The sequence below is a fragment of the Stenella coeruleoalba genome, assembly GCF_951394435.1.
Source record: "Stenella coeruleoalba genome assembly, chromosome: 1".
Classification (NCBI taxonomy): Eukaryota; Metazoa; Chordata; class Mammalia; order Artiodactyla; family Delphinidae; genus Stenella; species Stenella coeruleoalba.
Genome location: NC_137169.1, coordinates 104160546 through 104183623, shown reverse-complemented (window position 1 = coordinate 104183623; position 23078 = coordinate 104160546). Strand labels below are relative to the sequence as shown.

The 23078-nt window shown below is 38.4% G+C and overlaps 1 long non-coding RNA gene across 2 annotated transcripts in view; it reads right to left on the bottom strand.

Annotated features, from left to right (window-relative positions):
• Nucleotides 1-7847: 7847 nt before the first annotated feature.
• LOC307197920 overlaps nt 7848-23078 on the bottom strand; it is a 165334-nt gene continuing 150103 nt past the window's right edge. Inside the window, exons 2-4 of one of the 2 annotated variants that reach the window (XR_013831551.1) lie at nt 12749-14184; nt 12261-12421; nt 7848-11409 (exon numbers count right to left, since the gene is read on the bottom strand). This is a non-coding gene — a long non-coding RNA (uncharacterized lncRNA). Of the gene's footprint in view, nt 11410-12260; nt 14185-23078 lie in introns of both variants that reach the window. The other variant, XR_013831550.1, reaches the window with a different exon arrangement.

Here is a 23078-nt window from a genome sequence, read left to right as displayed (position 1 = left end):
CATGTCTGAAAATTTGTTGCTTGAACATGTAATGATCGAAGAATGTTTAAGCTACCTGGCCTGTGTGGTAGAACCTTCTACTAGCTCAGCTTCTCTCACTAAGGGACCCCAAAGACTCTGCCTTTTCCTTAATTCACTGTCATAGCCCCTGGGAATGAAAGATGATATCCTGCCCCCATTTGCCAAAGAGGAAATTGAGATGTGGGGCCATTAAATTGCCCAAGGCCACATAGCAAGTCCACAGGAGAGCCAAGGCCAGACCTCCCTTCCCAGCTCACACTTCCAGCCACACTCTCAGACCAAAGCTCAGCTTTATTCACCCCAGAAGGAGGAATTTAAACTCAGCCTTCACTTGAACATCTCTCCCAGGCCACCGTTTTATTTATTACTCCTGCTTTCCTGGACAAATTTATCTGACCAGTAAAGGTTTTATCCATTTTCTGACGATCAGCAACATGCTAGGTGCTGGTTCAGGACTTGAAGGGTGTTATGGGCTGAGTTTTTCCTCCTTTCCCCACAATTCATATGTAGAAGTTCTAACCCCTAGTACCTCAGAATGTGACTATTCGGAGAAAGAGTTTTTAAAGAGGTGACTAAATTAAAATGAGGTCATTAGGGTTGATCCTAATCCAGTATGACTGGTGTCCTTATAAAAAGAGATAAAGGGCTTCCCTGGTGGCGCAGTGGTTGAGAGTCCGCCTGCCGATGCAGGGGACACGGGTTCGTGCCCCGGTCTGGGAAGATCCCACATGCTGTGGAGCGGCTGCGCATGAGCCACGGCCGCTGAGCCTGCGCGTCCGACGGAGCCTGTTGGCTCCGCAACGGGAGAGGCCACAACAGTGAGAGGCCCGCGTACCTCTAAAAAAAAAAAAAAGAGATAAAGACATAGAGGGAAGACCCTGTAAAGACACAGGGAGAAGACAGCAATCTGTAAGCCAAGGACAGCGGCCTCAGAAGACACCAACCCTGCTGATACCTTTTTATTTTAACATCTTTATTGGAGTATAATTGCTTTATATTTTTGTGTTAGTTTCTGCTGTATAACAAAGTGAATCAGCTATACATATAACCCCATATCTCCTCCCTCTTGCGTTTCCCTCCCACCCTCCCTATCCTACCTCTCTAGGTGGTCACAAAGCGCCGAGCTGATCTCCCTGTGCTATGCAACTGCTTCCCACTAGCTATCGATATTACATTTGGTAGTGTATATATGTTAATGCTACTCTCTCACTTCGTCCCAGCTTACCCTTCCCCCTCCCCCTGTCCTCAAGTCCATTCTCTACATCTGTGTCTTTATTCCTGCCCTGCCCCTAGGTTCTTCAGAAACATTCTTTTTTTTTACAGTCCATATATATGCGTTAGCATACAATATTTGTTTTTGTCTTTCTGACTTACGTCACTCTGTATGACAGACTCTAGGTCCATCCACCTCACTACAAATAACTCAATTTCGTTTCCTTTTACGGCTGAGTAATATTCCATTGTATATAAGTGCCACATCTTCTTTATCCATTCATCTGTTGATGGACACTTAGCTTGCTTCCATATACTTGCTATTGTAAATAGTGCTGCAACGTACATTGTGGTACATGACTCTTTTTGAATTACGGTTTTCTCAGGGTATATGCCCAGTAGTGGGATTGCTGGGTCGTATGATAGTTCTATTTTTAGATTTTTAACAAACCTCCATACTGTTCTCCATAGTGGCTGTATCAATTTACATTCCTACCAACAGTGTATGAGGGTTCCCTTTTCTCCACACCCTCTCCAGCATTTATTGTTTGTAGATTTTTTGATGATGGCCATTCTGACTGGTGTGAGGTGATACCTCATTGTGGTTTTGATTTGCATTTCTCTAATGATTAGTGATGTTGAGCATCCTTTCGTATGTTTATTGGCAATATGTATATCTTCTTTGGAGAAATGTCTATTTAGGTCTTCTGCCCATTTTTGGATTGGGTTTTTTTGATATTGAGCTGCATGAGCTGCTTGTATATTTTGGAAATTAATCCTTTGTCAGTTGCTTCATTTGCAAATATTTTCTCCCATTCTGAGGGTTGTCTTTTTGTCTTGTTTATGGTTTTCTTTGTGGTGCAAAAGCTTTTAAGTTTCATTAGGCCATTTGTTTATTTTTGTTTTTATTTCCATTACTCTAGGAGGTGGGTCAAAAGGATCTTCTGTCAAAGAGTGTTCTGCCTATGTTTTCCTCTAAGAGTTTTAGTGTCTGGCTTTACATTTAGGTCTTTAATCCATTTTGAGTTTATTTTTGTGTATGGTGTTAGGAAGTATTCTAATTTCATTCTTTTACGTGTAGCTGTCCAGTTTTCCCAGCACCACTTATTGAAGAGGCTGTCTTTTCTCCATTGTATATTCTTGCATCCTTTATCAAAGGTAAGGTGACCATATGTGCGTGGGTTTACCTCTGGGCTTTCTATCCTGTTCCATTGATCTGTATTTCTGTTTTTGTGTTTTTTTTGTGTATATGTTCTTACAGTCAGCCAACAATAACAACAGAAAAATTCATGTGTGGGTCTCTAACTGCAAATTTTTTTTCTGGGAACCTTTTCTTTCAAAAGATTAGTTGTGATACTAAAAACATTCTAATTCAATGCTGAAGTCGCATGCTTAGCTCTGAGTACAGAAATCCAGCACCTGCTTTTCCTTAGAGAGTTGGCTGCTCTGTAGATCCAACCATCTCGTCACATCAGCAGAGACTGCAACTTTTCTCATCGTGGTCCATGCACCAATGGGAGAGACCTGTGTGGTGATGGAACAGTTCTGTATCTTGACTTTCAGCTTGAAGCGTAGTGGTTTTTATTATTAACTCTTGAGTCTGTTCCTTTGCTGCCTGTAGGCAACATGCCATATCTTGACAACAGCTGCTCACTGCCTGAACATCTTCACGTATGTTTCAAGGGAGTGTTTTAATTTCATTCTTTTACATGTAGCTGCCAAGTTTTCCCAGCACCACTTACTGAAGAGGCTATCTTTTCTCCATTGTATATTCTTGCCTCCTTTATCAAAAATAAGGTGACCATATGTGCATGGGTTTATCTCTGGGCTTTCTATCCTGTTCCATTGATCTATATTTCTGTTTTTATGCCAGTACCATACTTCCTTGATTACTGTAGCTTTGTAATATAGTCTAAAGTCAGGGAGCCTGATTCCTCTAGCTCTGTTTTGCTTTCTCAGGATTTCTTTGGCTATTTGGGGTCTTTTGTGTTTTCATACAAATCGTGAAATTTTTTGTTCTAGTTCTGTGAAAAATGCCATTGGTAGTTTGATAGGGATTGCATTGAATCTGTAGATTGCTTTGGGTAGTATAGTCATTTTCACAATGTCGATTCTTCCAATCCAAGAACGTGGCATATCTCTCTATCTGTTTGTATCATCTTTAATTTCTTTCATCAGTGTCTTATAGTTTTCTGTGCACAGGGCTTTTGTCTCCTTAGGTAGGTTTATTCCTAGGTATTTTATTCTTTTTGTTGAAATGGTAAATGGGATTGTTTCCTTAATTTCTCTTTCAGACTTTTTATCATCAGTGTATAGGAATGCAAGAGATTTCTGTGCATTAATTTTGTGTCCTGCTACTTTACCAAATTCATTGATTAGCTTTAGTAGTTTTCTGGTAGCATCTTTAGGATTCTCTATGTATAGTATCGTCTCATCTGCAAACAGTGACAGTTTTACTTCTTTTCTGATTTGGATTCCTTTCATTTCTTTTTCTTCTTTGATTGCTGTGGCTAAAACTTCCAAAACTATGTTGAATAATAGTGGTGAGAGTGGGTAACCTTGTCTTTTTCCTGATTGTAGTGGAAATGGTTTCAGTTTTTCACCATTGTGAGCGATGTTGACTGTGGGTTTGTCATATATGGCCTTTATTATGTTGCGGTAAGTTCCCTCTATGCCTACTTTCTGGAGAGTTTTTATCATAAATGGGTGTTGAATTTTGTCAAAAGCTTTTTCTGTATCTATTGAGATTATCATATGGTTTTTATCCTTCAATTTGTTAATATGGTGTATCACATTGATTGATTTCCTGCTGACACCTTTATCTCAGACTTCTGGACTCCCAAACTGTGGGAAAATAAACTTCTGTCAGTCATTTAAGTGACACAGTCGTTTTTTTTGTGGTAGTCCTAGCAGACTAATATTGAGGGTGAGGTATTACAGTCTCAGTAGGAAATGTATATGGAAAGGAAGCATTGTCCAGATAACCCAGATCAAATGGAAATGCAATTTTTCACTGTTATTGGGGCCCAAAGTCAGTCTTAGGGTAGTGAAAGCTTAGGCCAAATGTGTGAAGAACTTTCCCCTTAACCTACATTTTAATATTGGCATAATAAGGTTAGAAAGAACCTTTGACACTGATTTGAAGAAAAAAGAAGTCATGAAGGTGAAACTGGTATGCATGGAAGTGGTCTCTTGGATTTGACCAAGAAAACAATCCCAGTCCTCTGGCCTTTCCTCCCTCCCTCCCTCCCTTCCTCTCTTTCTTCCTTCTAATAAATCATTCGAGTCAAAAATATCATCCTTGATTCTAATTTCCTTACCTCTCTCATTCAATAAGTCATAAGATCCAGTAGATTCTATCTCTAATATAGATATTGAATATGCCATGGTCACTTCAAGCAGTGATGTTGGCACTGAATTTTTCAGCCCCTAAAACTCATATTTAATTATAACTCTCCACCTTAAAATATTCAATGAACTCTCAACACTTAGCAGATAAAATATGAACTCTTCATGTTGTTCTGCAAAGTTTAAAATCTGGTTCTCGGTTGACCTTTCCAATGCCAAGCAGCTACTACAAAGGGCTCCATATTCCTGAACCCACCAAGTACTTTTGTGTCTCCACGTTTTTCCCAAGTTATCCCTAGTACTTGGAATGCCCTTGTCATCTTGTTATCTTCCTCCATTTTCTCAAAGTATGAAATGGCCACTCAGAATGGTGATGAAACAAAAAACCCAAAAGTGCACAATTCTGAATTTATCGCTTACTTGCTTTTCAGTTGCAGTTTCTCTAAGGAGGGAAGGCTGTTGCTCATACATAAGGATTTTAAGAAGCGTGGAGTTCAGAGATTGGTGGAAGTTCATTGTTATAAATAAGTTGGTGTGAACTGTAGAAGTATGGTTATTTGGGGGAGACTGTTGTTGATTGTATGGCACTCAGAAGCAAGTTGTTGGAATGATCCCATTCCTGATTGGCCTTCAGGAGCAAGGGGTTTTTATTAATTGGTTGGCTTACAGAAGTGTGTTCACTAAAACAAGTTGACTTTGATTTGATTAAGTGTTTAAAACCAATTCTGATGGTTCCATGCCTATATATAGAACTCTTATTCATTGATTAAGCAGGTTTAAAACTTATTCTGGTGGCTACCTGTCATCCTTGCTACTGAAAATTGGTCTTTTAGGAGTAAGGAAAGATTACATTTTTTTCAGTCACCCTTTGGGTCCTCTCCTAGCTAAGCTTCTTCAAGAAAGACTTCAAGCATTACTCATATTTTCACCATAGTTGATTCTCCTTGAAGATGAGGTTTTTTTGTTTGCAGATATATTAAATTCAGTTGACAGTGGATCAGCATGGTTTTACCCTCTTTGTTGTTTGCTATTTGGTCAATCACCTGTTGGGACAGTGGCTGCATGGAAATATTTAAGACTCTGGAAAATATATACTGAACAATTGTGTGCCAAACAATATAACTAAAATATTATAAGAAGGACTCAATAGGCCCTTTCAAATAGTAATCCAAGACTTCTCAGATTTGACCAAGAAAACAATCCCACTTCTTGGGCTTTTGCTCCTTGGGTCTTCCTTAGATATCCAAGTTGCCTTTTATTTTAACCCATTTTGTTAGTCCAGGTACAACAGGAAGTATTAGAAATGGTGCATATTTTCCCTGATTTGCCAAACTAAAGTCTAAGGCTATATTATTTTCCATAATTACTTGGGCAAAGGAATTTTAAAAGGTCAGTTGTGCACCCAGGGCAAGAGCTGCATTATTTACTAGGGCAGCCAAAGTAAGAAATTCATTTTTGATGACCATCTCAAGTTTTCCAGCTTCTATGAGAAGAATCATTACCCTTAGGAACCTTTCACCAATTATTATTCACTTTCTTGGAAAGGGTTTTAACCATGCACACTTCTTGTAAGAAATAGTCCATTGGGGGTGTTGGAGAGTCATACACTAGGAATGATCTACTAGCACCACAGAATGATTAGTCTTGGTTCTGAGTTGGCATTAAAGATGCTGATTTCACCATAGGAAAAAGAACTCAGGTACTTTATAAGAGATACAGTCAACCTTAATGGAACTTAAATATATTATCTGTAGGTATTATCATGACAACAGTCATAGTTGAATCTCACTAATATCTGTATCATTTTCTATTGCAAGGACATTTTTATTACATTTATGTATTATCTATAAGTTGTGTTACTATTGGCAGAGTCAGTGTAACATATCTTTATACTGTTTTTCAAATTGGCTGCACAAACAATGCCTGGATGAGCTAAATTACATTTAGAGTGATGATTATCTCTAACAAAGCCTACACGTAAGCAAGTATTATTAGCAAGAAAATCATGATAGGCTAAGTTAGAAGCTAGTAAAAAGGAACACTGACACCAAAAGGAAAATGAACAAAAGAATTCACATGGCAGTTTGGAAATCAGAGCTTTCAAGTACCTAGACCCGGGCTTGGCCAATTAGGACCTGTGGGCCAAATCTGGCTCACTACCTGTGTTTATAAATAAAGTTTTACTGGCATGTAGCCATGCTCATTCTGTTTATATATAGCCTATCACTGCTTTTTCACTACAGTAGCAGAGTTGAGTAGTTTTGGTAGAGATTTTATGGACTCAAAAGCCTGAAATACTTACATTTTGGTCCTTTACAGGAAAATTTTGCTGAACCCATGTTTAGATTAATTGTTCCAATGATCCTGGGTAGAAGCTATCTACTTAGTGAAGTCATCAACTTGTTCTAGATACACTGTGTTAGTGGTCGACTTACATATGCTATCTGATTCTGGAATTTCCCCACAGAATCACAGTTTAAGTTCTCTAGTTCTTCAAACACAGAGGTGTTTGTTCCTCAGGGATACAGCAGTGCCTGCTACATTAGAAGCATGTGATAGATGGTTGTTAATAAGTGCCTGCTATGCACTAGGCATTGCTCTCAGTGCTATGAGAATACAGGAACAGTGCAGAGAGCCTTTATTCAGTAATTGTACAGGACACAAATTAAAATAAAAACAGCTCTAATACAAGATAAAGTTTTAAGTGTCATAAGAGAGTGACAGATGAAATGCTATGAGGATTCAGGGAACAGGAAGCATTTGAGATGGGCCTTGAAGAAATGAGGAAAAAGGGCATCCCTGGAAAACAGACCATCAAGATGAAAAGGCATAGAGGTGGGATAGCACACAGCACGTTTGGGGAGTAGTGAGTAATCTTTGTGTACTAGTATATAGGGTATCTGGTGGAAAGCATGAGAAGATCTGGGGGAAAATGATTTAATTTTTTCTGGGGTCAGACTTACACAGTGGTATGCTAGAGCTGGTTCACACCAGCTCATGAGAACTGATTCTTAAATATTCAGGCTTTTCTTAAAGCTGGTTATTAAATCTTTGGTAACTTGAAATTGGCCATCATGACAGTATTTACACTACTGAAATCTGCAAATGCTACAAATCAGGGCTTTTTTCCCCCTTTCCCTTCCTCTTCTTCTTATTTTGTTTCACTTCCCTTCCCTTCCTTTCCCTTCCCTTCTCTTCTCTCTTTCTCTTTCTCTTCTCTTTCTTCCCTTCCCTTCTCTTATCTCTTCTCTCTCCCCTCTCCTCCTCTTCTCTCCTCTTTTCCCCCAGAGAAACAGTTTATCAGTGTATCAGTAGATTTATGTAACACCAGACATTAAATTATTATAGACCACATAAGAGCAGTTGAATTAATCGTTACACTTTTCATTTAGATGTGAGATGTTGCTTGTGAGTGCCATGCTTGAACTGGGGCTACTCCCTAGCCTAGCATCTGCAGGTGACAGGAGCCCTGGAAACCACAGAAGGAAAGAGCTCCTGAGTTTCTGGGATCTCCAGGATCATGTACAAGTTGATGATCCCTCTTGAGGATGAAGGTGACAGAAGTTCTGCCCAAGGCCTCAAGAATAAATCTTTAGGGCTGTGGGTGGGAGTTGTGCAGCCCTATCAGTGGTCACAGAACAGTTATGACAGAGAAAGGAGACTTGTAAGTATTTCATCAAGGGAAAGAATAGTCAGAATGAGCGAGGGAGGGAGGGAGAGAGGAAGGAGAAAACAGTAATGACAACAATGGAATAAGGATGGGTCAGAAGTCGGAGCTCAGAAGATGAGCTTAAACTTGTAGATGAAATGTCATGTTTTTGGAAAAGTGAAAAGGGTCTATTTTGAACAGTCTTTAGTAGGGAGTTCTCATGGCACTGATTTATGGCACAGGTCTAGGCAGGAATTATGTAATAGCTCAAACCCCAGACGAGTAGCTCGGTTCTTAATTATTGAGAAGGTGTGATTGGGAAGATCCAGCAAATATAAGAAACTAATCAACTGTCACCTATTGTCTGTGGGAGTTAGAGTTGAATTAGTTGAGATTTTTATGTCTCTACCTTCTATACTGATATGCTGATCACGTGTTTATTTTCCAATAAAGGTACATAATAATATCACACACAGCTACTGTGAAAATTAAATGGAATAATGTTTCCCAAACTTTCCTAATGATAATAATCATCTGGAATGTTCTGCTTCACAAAAGGAGGGGAAAAAAAAAATCACTCAGACAAACACAAATTCCTGGGTCCCATCGCAGACCCACTGAATGAGAATGTCCACGACAGGGGTCAGGGAAGTTATTTGTTTAACAAGAGCCTTAGGTGATTCTTATCATTGAGAAAATTTGGGAAAAAAATAAGTTAATAGATGTGAAAATGCCTTACAATTCAGTGACAAGGACATAATTGGAAAAAAATAGTTGAATGAACGAACCATCTAAGGACCAGGCAATATTCAGCAAACAGTTACAAGTTCCTTGGCTCAATCTTCCTCTTATGTATTCAGGGGAATAGTATTAATACCTATTACCACCCAGACCTTGGGAGAGGATTAGAGTCTGTTACTGGAAATTGCTCTGAGCTCCCTGAAACGTAAGTGCTATGTAAACAGCAGCTGTTAGGTTTATTGGTTCATTGGAAGTAGGCAGGAAAGGTTGAGAATATCTGTCTCATAGAGCAACTCTCTTAGAATTGTGTGCATAGGCTGTAGCTCTAAGAGACCAGGCACTGCTGGGGATATGGGCAGTAGGGAAGAGCAGAGACTGCAATTATGCCCAGCAGCTGAATCTCAAAGCTCCAGGGGCCAGGCAATGAAGGGGGCAGATCCATCCCCACTCTGGAGAGCAATAGGTCCTGTCCCATTGACAAATGCCTGCAGGAAGAAAGAATGCTTGGGTTTTCCAGGTGAAATAATCTAGTCCCCAGGAAGAGGATCATTTTTTTATGGCCCGGAACGTCCCACTGACAGCTCTCCCTGAGGAGTCATGAAGAGGGATGAGGCTCAAAGACAGGCATTCCAGGGCCTTCACCCTTCGCCATCAGCAGCATGTGATGGAGTCAGCAAAGCTGAACCCCTGCCTGAGACAGGCCACCCCAGGTTCTGTAAGGGTAGCTCTTTACCTCAAAGAAGGTCTGAAAACATCTGCCAGTGGGGAGGAAGTCTGCTCTGAGCAAGTGCTGATCACCATTGCCTAAGACAGACATCTGTCTCTGTTGCTCTCCCTTCCATCTGCCAACTTCACCTCTCTCCACCAGCTTCCAAAATCTAACTGAGAACCTCTACCTCTGAATACCTTCCCCGATTCTTCCTGCCTCAGTTTCCCTCTGCTTCTTAGATTCTGTTCAGTTCTTGGAACATAGCTAAATTTAATGGCCACAGAACAGTTTAAAAACCATTGATCTAAAAAAGCCAACCTTCTTGGTTCCACAGTCTTTTTATGTTTTGAGAATTTCAGCCGAAAACACATTATTATCTGTTTTTTAATACAAGATTGTAAGTGTGTTTCACTTTTGATTACTAGCAAATCATATAAACAGGAACAGTGTATTTCACTTTCCTATTGCCCTCTTCTAACATGATAGGTTAATATAGTTTATTCTTAATTATATGGAAAGGGGCATGATATGGGTAACTGCTAAATGCCAGTTAATTAAAAAGTGAAATGCTTTAGAACTTGTTGTTTAGTTCAGTCTGGTATTACATTGCATGTTTCCATAAACTTCTGTACTAGCTAGGAGATGGAGAATTACTACCAGAAACATACTACAGAGTAGACAGAATCTGTGACTAAAATGTAATTTGAAGTGTATGTTGGCCTTGGGAAAGTCACAAGATGAAAAATTCACTTGGATATCAAGAATTAATAGTAACAGGATATGGTTTCCTCTGGGAAACTTATAATAATAAATAATTTGAAAATATAGGAAGGAATTCCTATTCACTAGAAGAAACATTTTACATATTACCTGTATTTTTCCCAGAGGGTAGAAAAGTAGTACAATAAAATTTCCATTACTCAGAGTTTGTGATTATTTGCCTAGGGAATGGTCTAACATTTACCTTTTTTCTTTGCTATCATTAAAGAACAATTTGAATACACATGCTATGTGATAGATAATATCACCTGGAAATATTTAAATTATCTGAGAAAATATTTTGAAGAAATGTTTACATTTAAAAGTTTATTATAAATCATCTTTATCTCCATTATATAAATATTCTTAGGAACACAGATAATTGGAATAATTTTGTAAGCCTTATTATTACAATTGTGTTCTTTTAAAAGCTTCTACAATTTAACCTTCTCACTCTCAAGTTAGCCTTCTCCAAATTAGCTTGTCCTTAATGTATTTTCCAGCCTTTCCCACACTTAAATCAGTATCTTAGCAAATTTGAAGTTGACAGAAATCAAGTAATGATAGTAATGGTGATGATGCAAATAACATGGAGAAATGTTGTACCTAACCTAATTAAGCTTGAAAATTATACTAAACTTTTTATTTGCTGATAATCTAATTTCTTTGGGACCACTATGACTTTCTAGGGTGGCTGTTTTATAGGATTAACACAGTAACTCCAGGACTATGTATAGACTGAAGTCCCTGTTATTTATAAAGAATTAGTGAGTTCTGTGAGACCCCATGGGAGAGCTGGTCTGACTCATGTCAAACTTGATGGGAGGCTTGTGATAAAGAGGGTGAAGAAGGAAGGGATGTAGATTTCATCATTGCCCAGAATTAGCTTGAGGAGGATAACTTACAGCATGCAGCTAACCAGAGGCACCAAGATCAAAGGCTGACTGCCATGTATCCCGGAAGCATAGGACTGTGCAGGGAAGAAAGAGGAAAGCAGATGTTAAAATCAAAGAAATCTGAAAATGTTTCGGTAAATGGCTCTAAATGGGCCACAAGGGACATCTTCATAGGAAAAACTGAGAGGAATCCTGACAGGTCCAGGAGATTAGTTGATTTCTTTTTTTCTTGTCTCTTCCTTTGCTCCTCACTCTTCATCCACTCCCCTCTCCCCAAAGGACCAACAATTAATTGACTAAACCACAAGAGGTCCCTGGGTAGATTGACTTTCATCACTTCACCTCCTCCTCTATCAGTTGGGTTGAAGACAATGGCTGCACTGAAAAACAGGTCATGCCCTAGAGCAGAGAAAGGAAAGTAAAACTATTTCTCCAAGGGAGAGAGAAAAATATGAAGCTAGCATTTACAATCTAACAATAGATACAGAAACCTTTCCTAATCATCTGTAGATCTCTTGTCACCTCTGGCCATCTCTGTTGCAAGCCCTCTCAGAGGTTAACCAGGAGTCCCAGCATGGAAGGGAACGCTCTTCCCTTAGTGTCAGCTGCTCCATTCCTCCCTTCTTGCCCTGCTCCTGAAGATGAGGGCAATGCAAAATAAATAAGCCTGGTTTTGCAGCCATGTACACCTGAGTTTAACCCCCAGCTCTAACACTTGCTAGCTATGTGAAGCTGGAGCATGTTATTTAAAATTTCTTTCTCAGTTTTGACACATCTATCTTGCAACACTGCTGTGAGGAGAGAAGCAATGTATAAAATACTGGGGCAACGCTGGGAACATGTAGGTAGACGGACCTTGGGAAGATGACAACTGCTCTAAGCTTTAATTTTTCTTCTGTCAAATGGAGATAACAAGAGTACTTACATTATAGGATTTCTGGGTGGATTAAGAGAAAGATAGCATGACACTGTGGTTAAGCGTATAGGCTCTGGGATCGGACTGCAGGTTCAAATCCTGGCTCCATCCTCAGTGGCTGTGTGACTTTGTGCAAGGTATTTAATCTTTTCTTGCATAGGCTTTCTAATCTGTAGCATGAGGATAATAATAGCACTTAATTTATGGGATTGTTACATGGATTAAATTAAGTTTTATCCTTGAAGCACCAGAACAGTGCCTAGTATATAGCAAGTGCTATATAAATGTTTGTTAAATTAAAAAAATGAGATATAGCATATAAAACACTTTAACACTGTATCTAGGACATAATTAGAACTTTAATATTAATATAATTAGCTACTGAATTATCATATCATGGTTTTAGTTTAATATTAAGTAACGTTGCAAATGGATTTTGAAAAACTCTACAACAAAACAAATCACAGAATTATAAATCCCAGGGTGGTGGAACATACCCTAAAAGATCACCTTGTGGGCTTCCCTGGTGGCGCAGTGGTTGAGAGTCTGCCTGCCGATGCAGGGGACACGGGTTCGTGCCCCGATCCGGGAAGATCCCACATGCCGTGGAGCGGCTGGGCCCGTGAGCCATGGCCGCTCAGCCTGCGTGTCCGGAGCCTGTGCTCCACAACGGGAGAGGCCACAATAGTGAGAGGCCCACGTACCGCAAAAAAAAAAAAAAAAAAAAAATCACCTTGTGAGGTGGTTGTAAAAAATGACCATAAACTTCTTCAGCTCTCATCCCATCAAGAGGTATGGCTTATATTCCCTTTCACTGAATCTGGGCTCTGTAACTCCTTACATTGTATATTGATAAGAGCGTGGAAGTGATGCTTCAACTTCCCATTTCTTAGGATGCTTGCTCTTGGAACTCTGCCACCATGCCTGTATGAAGAGGAACTGATGGCTCTTGCTCTCTGAGCTCCCAGCTGACATGTGAGTGAGCCATCTTGAAAGTGCATCCTTCTTCTCTTAGTCAAGCCACCAAGGCTGACCCTGCATGGAACAGAGACTATTTGTTCCTGCTGAGCCCTACCCAAATTACAGATTTGTGAGCAAAACTTCTGTTGTTGTTTTCAGCCAGTAGTTTTGGAGGGGTTTGTTATGCAACAATCGATAGCTGACACATCTAGTTTGTTCTCCCACTGATGTTTGTATCTCCTATACACATCACCTGTCTAACCTTTGCTTAACTATTCATTCAAAAAATATATAAATATTTATTTATTTATTATGTTTATTGAAGTATAGTTGATTTACAATGTTGTGTTAGTTTCTGGTGTATAGCAAAGTGATTCAGTTATATATATTACATTATATATATGTGTGTGTGTATATATATATATATTCTTTTCAAATTCTTTCCATTATAGCTTATTATAGGTCCTGTGCTATACAGTAGGACCTTGTTGTTTATCTATTTTATATATAGTATTTTGTGTATCTGTTAATCCCAAACTCCTAATTTATCGTCCCCCACCCCCTTTCCCCTTTGGTAATCATAAATTTGTTTTCTATGTCTGTGAGTCTGTTTCTGCTTTGTAAACAAGTTCATCTGCATAATTTTTTTTAGATTCCACATATAAGTGATATCCTATGATATTTGTCTTTCCCTTTCTGACTTAACTTCACGTAGTATGATAATCTCCAGGGGTCCATCCATGTTGCTGCAAATGGCATCGTTTCATTCTTTTTTTTTTATGGCTGAAAAATATTCCATTGTATATATATACCACATCTTCTTTATCCATTCCTCTGTTGATGAACGCTTAGGTTGCTTCCATGTCTTGGCTATTGTAAATAGTGCTGCTATGAACACTGGGATGCATGCATCATTTTGGATTAGAGTTTTCATCTTTTCTGGATATATGCCCAGGATCTTCAACAAAGGAGGCTACAATATACAATGGAGAAAAGACAGTCTCTTCAGCAAGCGGTATTGGGAAAGCTGGACAGCCACAAGAAAATCAGTGAAGTTGGAATACTCCCTCACACCATACACAAAACTAAAATCAAAGTGGCTTAAAGACTTAAATGTAAGACATGACACCATAAAATTCCTAGAAGAGAACATAGGGACCGTCACCTAGAGTAATGGACATAAAAACAAAAATTAAAAAATGGGACCTAAGTAAACTTAAAAGCTTTTGCACTGCAAAGGAAACCATAAACAAGATGAAAAGACAACCGACAGAATGGGAGAACATATTTGCAAATGATGCAACCAACAAGGGATTAATCTCCAAAATATACAAACAGCTCATGCAGCTCTATGTCAAAAAGACAGACAACCCAATCAAAAAATGGTCAGAAGATCTAAATAGACATTTCTCCAAAGACAACATACAGATGGCCAACAGGCACACGAAAGATGCTCAACATTGCTAATTATTAGAGAAATGCAAATCAAAACTACCTCACACCAGTCAGAATGGCCATCATCAAAAAGTCTACAAATAATAAATGCTGGAAAGGGTGTGGAGAAAAGAGAACCCTCCTACACTGTTGGTAGGAATGTAAACTGGTACAGCCACTATGGAGAACAGTATGGAGTTTCCTTAAGAAAACTAAAAATAGAGCTACCATACAATCCAACAAATATTTATTGAATATTTACATAATAGATATTTTTCTAAGTACTAGGGAATGCATTAGTGAATAACAAAAAGGTCTTAGCCACAGAACTCTTCGTTCTATGGAGGAAAGACAAAAAATGCATAAATATATACTACAATGTATGGGTTTGATATGTGCTTTGAAGAAAAGGGAAATGTATAAAGAGTGATGAGATGAGTGTGTGTGTGTGTGTGTGTGTGTGTGTGTGTGTGTGTGTGTGTTGCGAAGAGGTGCTGCTATTTCAGAAAGGGATTTTAGGGAGCACTGTCTAATGAGGTGGCATTTGAGCAAAGATTTAAATAAAGAGAGGGAACTGGTTTTATAGATCTACAGAGGAGGAGGGTTCCTAGCAGTAGGAAGGGCAGTGTAAGGTCTGAGGCAGGAGCAGCATGCCCACATGTTCAAGGAATAATAAGGAGGCCTTTGAGGCTGGAAAGGAGTGTGCAAGGGGCAAGTAGATCATAAGTCAGCTCTGACAGAAAGTGAGGGCCTTAGAGGCTATGAAAAAGAAGTTGAATTTAATTCTAAGTGAGATGAAATATCATTGGAGGGTTTTGATCACTGAATTTTTTTTAATTGAAGTAAAATTTACATGAAACAAATTTTATGTGCAAAATTTGATAAGTTGTGACAGATGTATATTGTGTACATAACCCATCATCACAAGGAGTTATCTTCTGTTCCCTACCCATCAATCCCCACCCCGTCTAATAGGCAACTGCCACTCTGATTTCCATAACTGTAGATTACTTTTACATATTCGTGAACTTAATGTAAATGGAATTGTATAGTGCATACTATTTTATGTCTGGTTTCCTTCACTTAAAAAATGTTTCTGAGGGGCTTCCCTGATGGATCAGTGGTTGGGACTCTGCCCTCCCAGTGCAGGGGGCCTGGGTTCAATCCCTGGTCAGGGAAATAGATCCCACATGCATGCTGCAACTAAGAGTCTGCATGCCACAGCAAAGATCCCGTGTGCCGCAACTAAGACCTGGAGCAGCCAAATTAATAAATAAATATTAAAAAAAATGTTTCTGAGATTCATCCATGCAGCTGCACGCATCAGTGGCCCATTCTTTTTCATTGCTGAGTAGTACTAGGTTATATGAATATATCACAATTAGTTTATCCATTGACCTACTGATGGACATTTCGGTTGTTTCCGGTTTTTATCCACTATGAATAAAACTTCTATAAACATTCTTACACAAATCTTTTTGTGAGCATATGTTTTCATCTCTCACAGGTAGATACGTGGTGGGTCATTGTTTAAATGCATGTTTAACTAACTTGATAATAACGCAAAGAGTTTTCCAAGTTGTCCCATGTTATACTCCCACCAGTTTTTCAGCTTACTAGCCAACATTAGAGTTGTCAGTTCTCTCTTCTGCCTGGCTTCTTACTTTCACAGCTGTCAGAAGATCCTTGCTTTCCATGCTTCACCACAGTGCCAAGACAGAGAAATAAGGTTTTGAGAAAAGAGAGTAAGTTCTTGGAGAGAATTTCAGTATTTTTATAGTTGTTTATGTGTTAAAAATACCTGTTGAACTGAAAAAAGTTCTCAATCTTTAATTCTGTAATGCAGTTGAGTATCTGACAAACCTTCTTGCCAGACAAAATTCTCTTTATCTAATTCCATATGTATCTCTTCTATTCCACTGTCAGAAAATATAGGATATTGTCTTCAGTAGTATAACTTTCGTATATTTCGAAACAGTAAGCTATCACTCATACTTTGCTCTTTTCCATGTCATATAATCCCAGTTTCCTTAACATTTTCATGTAAATGTGATTTTTCTGTCCCTTTAATCATGTGTGTGACTGTTCTCAGAAGTGCTTCTGAATGGACTAAATCTAGTTAGTCAGTTGAAACAATAGTTTCAGGTTTCAAAGCAGTGATTTCAGCTGTAAATTTACTTAAAGCATCTCCCTGCCTTTATGCATGTATGAGCCAGTGTGAATTGGTTTTCATGGGTTGTACAATTTTTCTACTTACACTCTTTCCAAGCATGAAGCTATGAATGATCTCTAGCCCCAGGTTTGCTCTATGTATATGTGGAATATTATAGAGTTGAATAAACACAGCTGCACTTATTAAATTTTATGACCACACAAACATACATACATGTGCACACACGCACAGACCCGTGCACACACGAAGCATTCAGATAAATCCAGTCAGGTATTTATTTGAAGGGGTTATAGTGTGGTCACTCAAGTATGTCCTTTTGCTTGGTTTATTAGGTTCTTCTGTTGTTTGGTGACATAAACACCCTGGCCTAGATTTGTAAGGGTCTTTTCTATAGCACAGTTCTTTCCCATTTTCATCCTCTACATTCCTTCTCTTCTGTTCCAGGAAATGAAAACAAACCACATCACCCATACAAGTCCTGTGTGAACGGGATGGGACAATAGCCAATAACTGGAAAGCAAGAAAACCATCTTTCAAATGTGAGACTACTCTATGTAAAACCATTTAACAATTTAGGTTCTCTTTTTAAAAATATTTTATACAAATGGAGGGAGAAAAGAATATGTTTTGATGTGTTTCCTAAGGCTCTGATAGTTTTCAGATGGGTTAAACACCCATGAAGAAAAGCGATTAAGCTCCTATTATCTACATTTCATTCCAACAAGAAGATAATTGTTTATTATATTGGCTTATAATTCATCATTTTACATGTCTGTCTTTCCTACCTGGTGATAAATAAGAACTAGTGCTTCATTAATTGATGGTATCTCTAGTGAGAAGTATAGTCTCTGGCACATAGTAATTGCCCAATTAAAAAAAACGCCATTCTGAATGAACGAATTCCACTAGAATCTCAAAGCCAGTTCATGATGTAATCAGAGGGCAGAGGGCTGTACAAAAAGTTTTTGTCTCCACCAGCCTAATGAAAACTGCTCCTATCAAGGTCACTAATAAGCTCCTTTGTGTTAAATCCAAAGGCAAATTATTAGTCCTCTTTTTTCAATGACACTAACTATTCTCCCTGTTTCCACTCTTACCCCCCAACCCTCACCCCATGCCTCACACTTTAGTCTCCACATAATAGCCAGGGGTTTTTCTTCTAAAACACAAATCAGATTGTGTCAGTCTTCTGCTCAAAACATTTCAAAGGCCTCCCATCTCATGCAAAATTCAAGCCAGCGTTCTTACCGTGGTCTTCAACGCTCTACATGTTTTACCACTGACTGTCTTTCTGACCTCATCTGCTACTTTTTTGCTGCTTGCCCTGCTCCAAACACATTGCCTCCTTGCTGTCCCTTGAGCTTGCCAAGCATGCACAGACCTCAGGGCTTTGCACATGTTGTTTTCCTCTAAGTTTCTTCTCTCAGAATCTACATGACTTACTTCCTCACTTTGCCCAATGTGAAACTGCCCTTCTGTGATAACTCTATCTAAAATAACCTGTCTCATTCTCTAGCCCGTTGCTTTACTTTCAAAATACTTTTCACTGACTGCCATTAAATATCTTGATGTTTGTTTTCTGTTCATCTTTTTACTAGAATGTAAACTCTGTGGTTGCAAGAACTTGGTCAGATTTATTCACTGCTGCTTCCTGGGAGCTTAGAACAGTGCCTGGCAGATTGGAGGCACTCATAACGGCCTGTTGTACAAATGAATGAAATATAAGTCTATTAGCTATTTATTTTCCTGGAATATGGTTTAAATGGTCCTTTAAAGTCATGCAATAGCTTCTCCCAATATTTCTTGGTACACAACACAATGCTGAGTCTTGGGGAGGGAAGTGGGTAAACATACATGGAATCAAAAATCTTTCTGGAGGGAAAAGAAAAGGGACTCCTTTGAGGTTCAGTGTTACTACTAGGAATAACCTGATTAAGAGTCAGTGGAAGAAGAGTATATCAAGGACCCAAAAGATAAATTTTTAAGGAGAGAAGGAAGATTCTGATTTTGGCTAGGGTTTTTGGAGGAGAAGTAGTAATGGCCCAGCTTGTGTCTAAAACTAGAACCTTCCTTAGGCTCAAACACCCTCACACAGCTGACATGCTTTGGGAAGAATGGCTAAGCTCAGGTGTGTAAACTAAACACAGCCATAACTTTATGACTCTCAAGCATGTTACACTGCCTAACCAATGAAGGAGACAGCCATGAATAAAAATTCATCAGACCATGAGTCTGCAGCAGCAGAAGCAATGGCAACTGAACATGGTAGACATCCAATTCTTTCTCTGTTTGGCATTTGCAATCAGGATTGACTCTTTTGAAATAAATAAGTGCCCGGGTTTCTTGGGTAATTTGGGTGAGAGATCTTAAAAGCCTATGTATACATTTCTGTCTTTGTTTTTATTCTCCCAAAAAACTTAGAGCCAGAGATAATGCCCAAATATTGGAATTGGTTAAAACATCAATGCATTAAAGGTCTTTTAAAAATTATTATAGTATCTGTTTTCTTTTTATGTCCTGTTCTTCTGGCATTTCAATCTGTTAAGTCAAATCCTTTTGGAAGTTAACAGGATAAAAAACGCAAATACATATACTTGATAATTTAGATGACCTTCTCACCTTATAATTTTATGATTTTTCTCTAAGGCAAATGGGAAATCAGTGGCAGAGATAAAAATCAGATTTTATGTCTCTTAATGGAGTGTATATTTCATGTATTTCCTTAGACTTTCACATGGAATTCCAAATCTGAATAACATTCAGCAACTTCTGTTGACCACAATGCATTTCCTTATGCCATAACAAAAAGCTATTTTTATATATATATATATATATATACACACACACACACACATATATATGGCATCTCTGTTAATGTATCATAACCCCAGTTACAAAAGAAACCTTGTATATTATTAGCAATAAATCTTACAGCCTTGATTTTTGCATTTCTAACAGGCTCCAAGGTGATGCCAATCTTATTTGTCCATGAATCTCACCTTTATTAAAAGAAAAAAAGTCCTCTAACAACCATATAGAATGCTACTAAAAGTCATCGCTCCTGCAATGTAGTCACATTTCTGTCATCATCAGTGGTGTGATCTTGGGAAACTTACTCTCTTTGAATCTTAATTTCTTCATCTTTTAAGTAGGGAAAATGATACACTTTCCTGATTGTTACGTGAAACAAATGAGATAATGAGTATGTAAGTTTTTTATCACTTGAAAGTGTGCTGCATATATAATCCCTTATTATTTTTAATTAGCATTGTTATTATTAGTCCATAACTTTAGGAACTTTATTTGCAAGCTAATTCAAATGCACATTCTGAGATATGACGCCTTAATGAAGTGCTGAATAGGACATACAGGCATACACATGTGTAGCATATTCCTTAACTACAGGATAAAGCAGTTAAAATATGTGACTCAATTTTGTATGTTTTACAACAGGATACAGGATACTCTTTCATTGTAGCATATTAATTATTATTTACAAGGTCATTTTCAAAATGAGATATCCTTGTATAACAAAGGCCCACAGCCAATATTTTATGGATAGCACATAAAGAGGTTGAAAATTGATGATTTATAGATCAGGAAATAACAGTTAATCAACTTTCCTGACTTCCCAAGCCATGTTGGGCAGTTTTGCATAACCTTTTGGTTGTCAGTGATGTTTGTATTGATGGTGATACCTTTGCGGCTGAAACAGGATATGCACACTCTTGGAAGTGCTGTCTGGAAACTCTCCTAGCATGACCGGGAGGCTAGAAGCAAACTGTTGCTGCCTATTCATCAGAAACATCATGTGTTCTGACCTCAAACACAGCCTATAGCATTCACTGTCACAGGACAAAGGGTTTGACCCCATTCCTACATACCAGTGCTCACCAGACACTACATGATATTGCATTAACTTGAGAAACAATTATACATTAATTTTTGCATTTACAATAGGCCAGGTATTAGTCTCTATGGGATTTGAAAAGATTGGAAAGTGATTGCAAAAAAGAGCTGCAAATATTAAAAATTTGTGAAATAAGATATGAGAATTGTGAAAGGGAGAAGGGAAACCCAAGGGCACCTTGACACATCTTCTTACTTGAAACATTTGGAATTAACCCCCCACACCCTGCATTAGCTCTAATTATTCTTTTGTTTACATTTTCCTAAGAATTTGCTTGTGTTCATCTTATAACATATATTTAATTCTATCGTATGTGTAGTTATTTATTACTTATTTCATCTGGCAGGTTGTTTAGATACATGCCTTACTCATCCTGGTTATCTCCCAGAGTGCCCAAAATAGTGATCCCTTTTAATAAATGCTTGTTGAATAAATAAATGGTGAATAAATGCTTATATGTAATTAATACAGGTTTAGGAATATAATATAGGTTTAGGAATTCTCAAGTGACAAGGACATAGAAACTGTTGGAGGAGACTAGGACTAAGCATTGTCTACAGATCGTCTCAGATTATCATGGTGTTACTGGCATGTGGAGTAACAAAGAAATTCAGGCTTGTTTACTGAGAAAAGTATAAAATTTATGTGCAAGAAAACTTCTGTGTGGGCAAGTTGAGATGCTCCATTAAGTCAAAAATGTAAAGTTATCTTTGTATTTACCACAATAAAACATCTGTTCCCATGTCTGTTATACCTCTCTGGGCACATTGCTCTTCTCTTAAATAGCAAGACTTTTCTCTTCAAGTCCAGTCTTGATGTGAGAGCCACTAGTTGATTATCAGCAGCCTCTCTGGAACAGCTGAAGTTCCAGAGGCATGCATCACTTATTGCCAGGTCCATCCTCCTTCCACACTGAAACTGATTTGTCAGTGGTCCCCAATGACCTCACGATTGCTAAGTGTAAAGGACACCTCTCAAACTTTGTCCGACTTGACTTATCTGCAGCAATTAACCTGACTGACCACGTTCTCCTTTAGCTTCCTGTGATACTGCACTCTCCTAGTTTTCCTCCCCCTTTCAGACCACCCCGTTCTCAGTCTACTTTTCCTTTGCTGTGCCTTAACTATGGATACTTCTCAGGGGGTTGTTGTCCCTTTTTCTCTCTTTCTAAAGCTACACACTCCTTTGAGTGCCTACATCTTCTCTCACAGTTTAAAGTACAATTTATCTTGCCTTCATATGTAATGTGAAGCTTCATAAGTAATACTTTCCAGGTTTAGTCAATACTGCATTTTCAATTTCTAAAATGCAGCTGGTACATGCATGAAGAAAATTCAATTGAAAATTCAGTGTCAAAACCTGAAAAGTAAAAAAATACAAGCATGCATGATTTTGTGTTTGGAAACCATGCATCCATCTTCGGCCAAGGTTAGAAATCCGTACAGACTTGCTTGATGATGTGCCCAACCCCCTCCTATAACCTGTTCTTTCCTTTACCCTCCCTGAGCTGCTCTCTGGACTTTGCCTAGACTCCACTGTTGGGAAACTTGACAAACACTTCTTTTGGGCCAAGATAAGTTGTCATCAAGTTTCACAGAAATTTTTCACTATTCAGAAAGAGTTTATGCTTTACCAAAAGAATTCACCTTGGGGCCCTTTCGAATAACCAACTCTCCAAGGAAATTTAATATCTGATTCAACTATTCAAAATTAGATTTACTCACATTTGGAAAATATGTCTATAGTTCTGTCTCACTTTATGTAACTGGTGTGTCCCTGAAATACGTACAGATCATATAGTTGTAAGCTGAATAATAGTTCAAATTATTAATCAATTTGCTAAGGAAAACAGAAATACTTTTTTAAAGTAAATAAAAACATCTAATGTATCTCTTGTGTAAATTTGGACTTTATTTAGTAAGTGTACTTATTTTTGGAGGCATACTTATACATACTAATGTACAAGAGAGGGAGAAGGAGAGATTAACACTTGTTCAGGACCTGCCAGGTGTCAGGCATCATGCCAGGAACTGTGGCCTGCCATTGTTGGAGAGCTTACGTTTTTGTTTTGTTTTGTTTTCTTTTGTGTGTGATAGAATATAGGTCAGAAAAGCAGTATTTGTTCCACAGTCGATAACATTTTTGCTTCCCTAAATCCAAATGCCTTTGAGTTTGCTTTTTCCCTACTGCTTTTACCTAATGAATTTACACCAGACAGACTCCTGGGTATTTCTTTCCACTCAGTCTCTTCGCACCCCTCTCCTTTCCTAAGATACCTCAAAGGGATAAATCTCATGGCCAAGCTTATTTGCTGTTAGGTGAGTTACTGATATAAAAAATCTATTAAAAA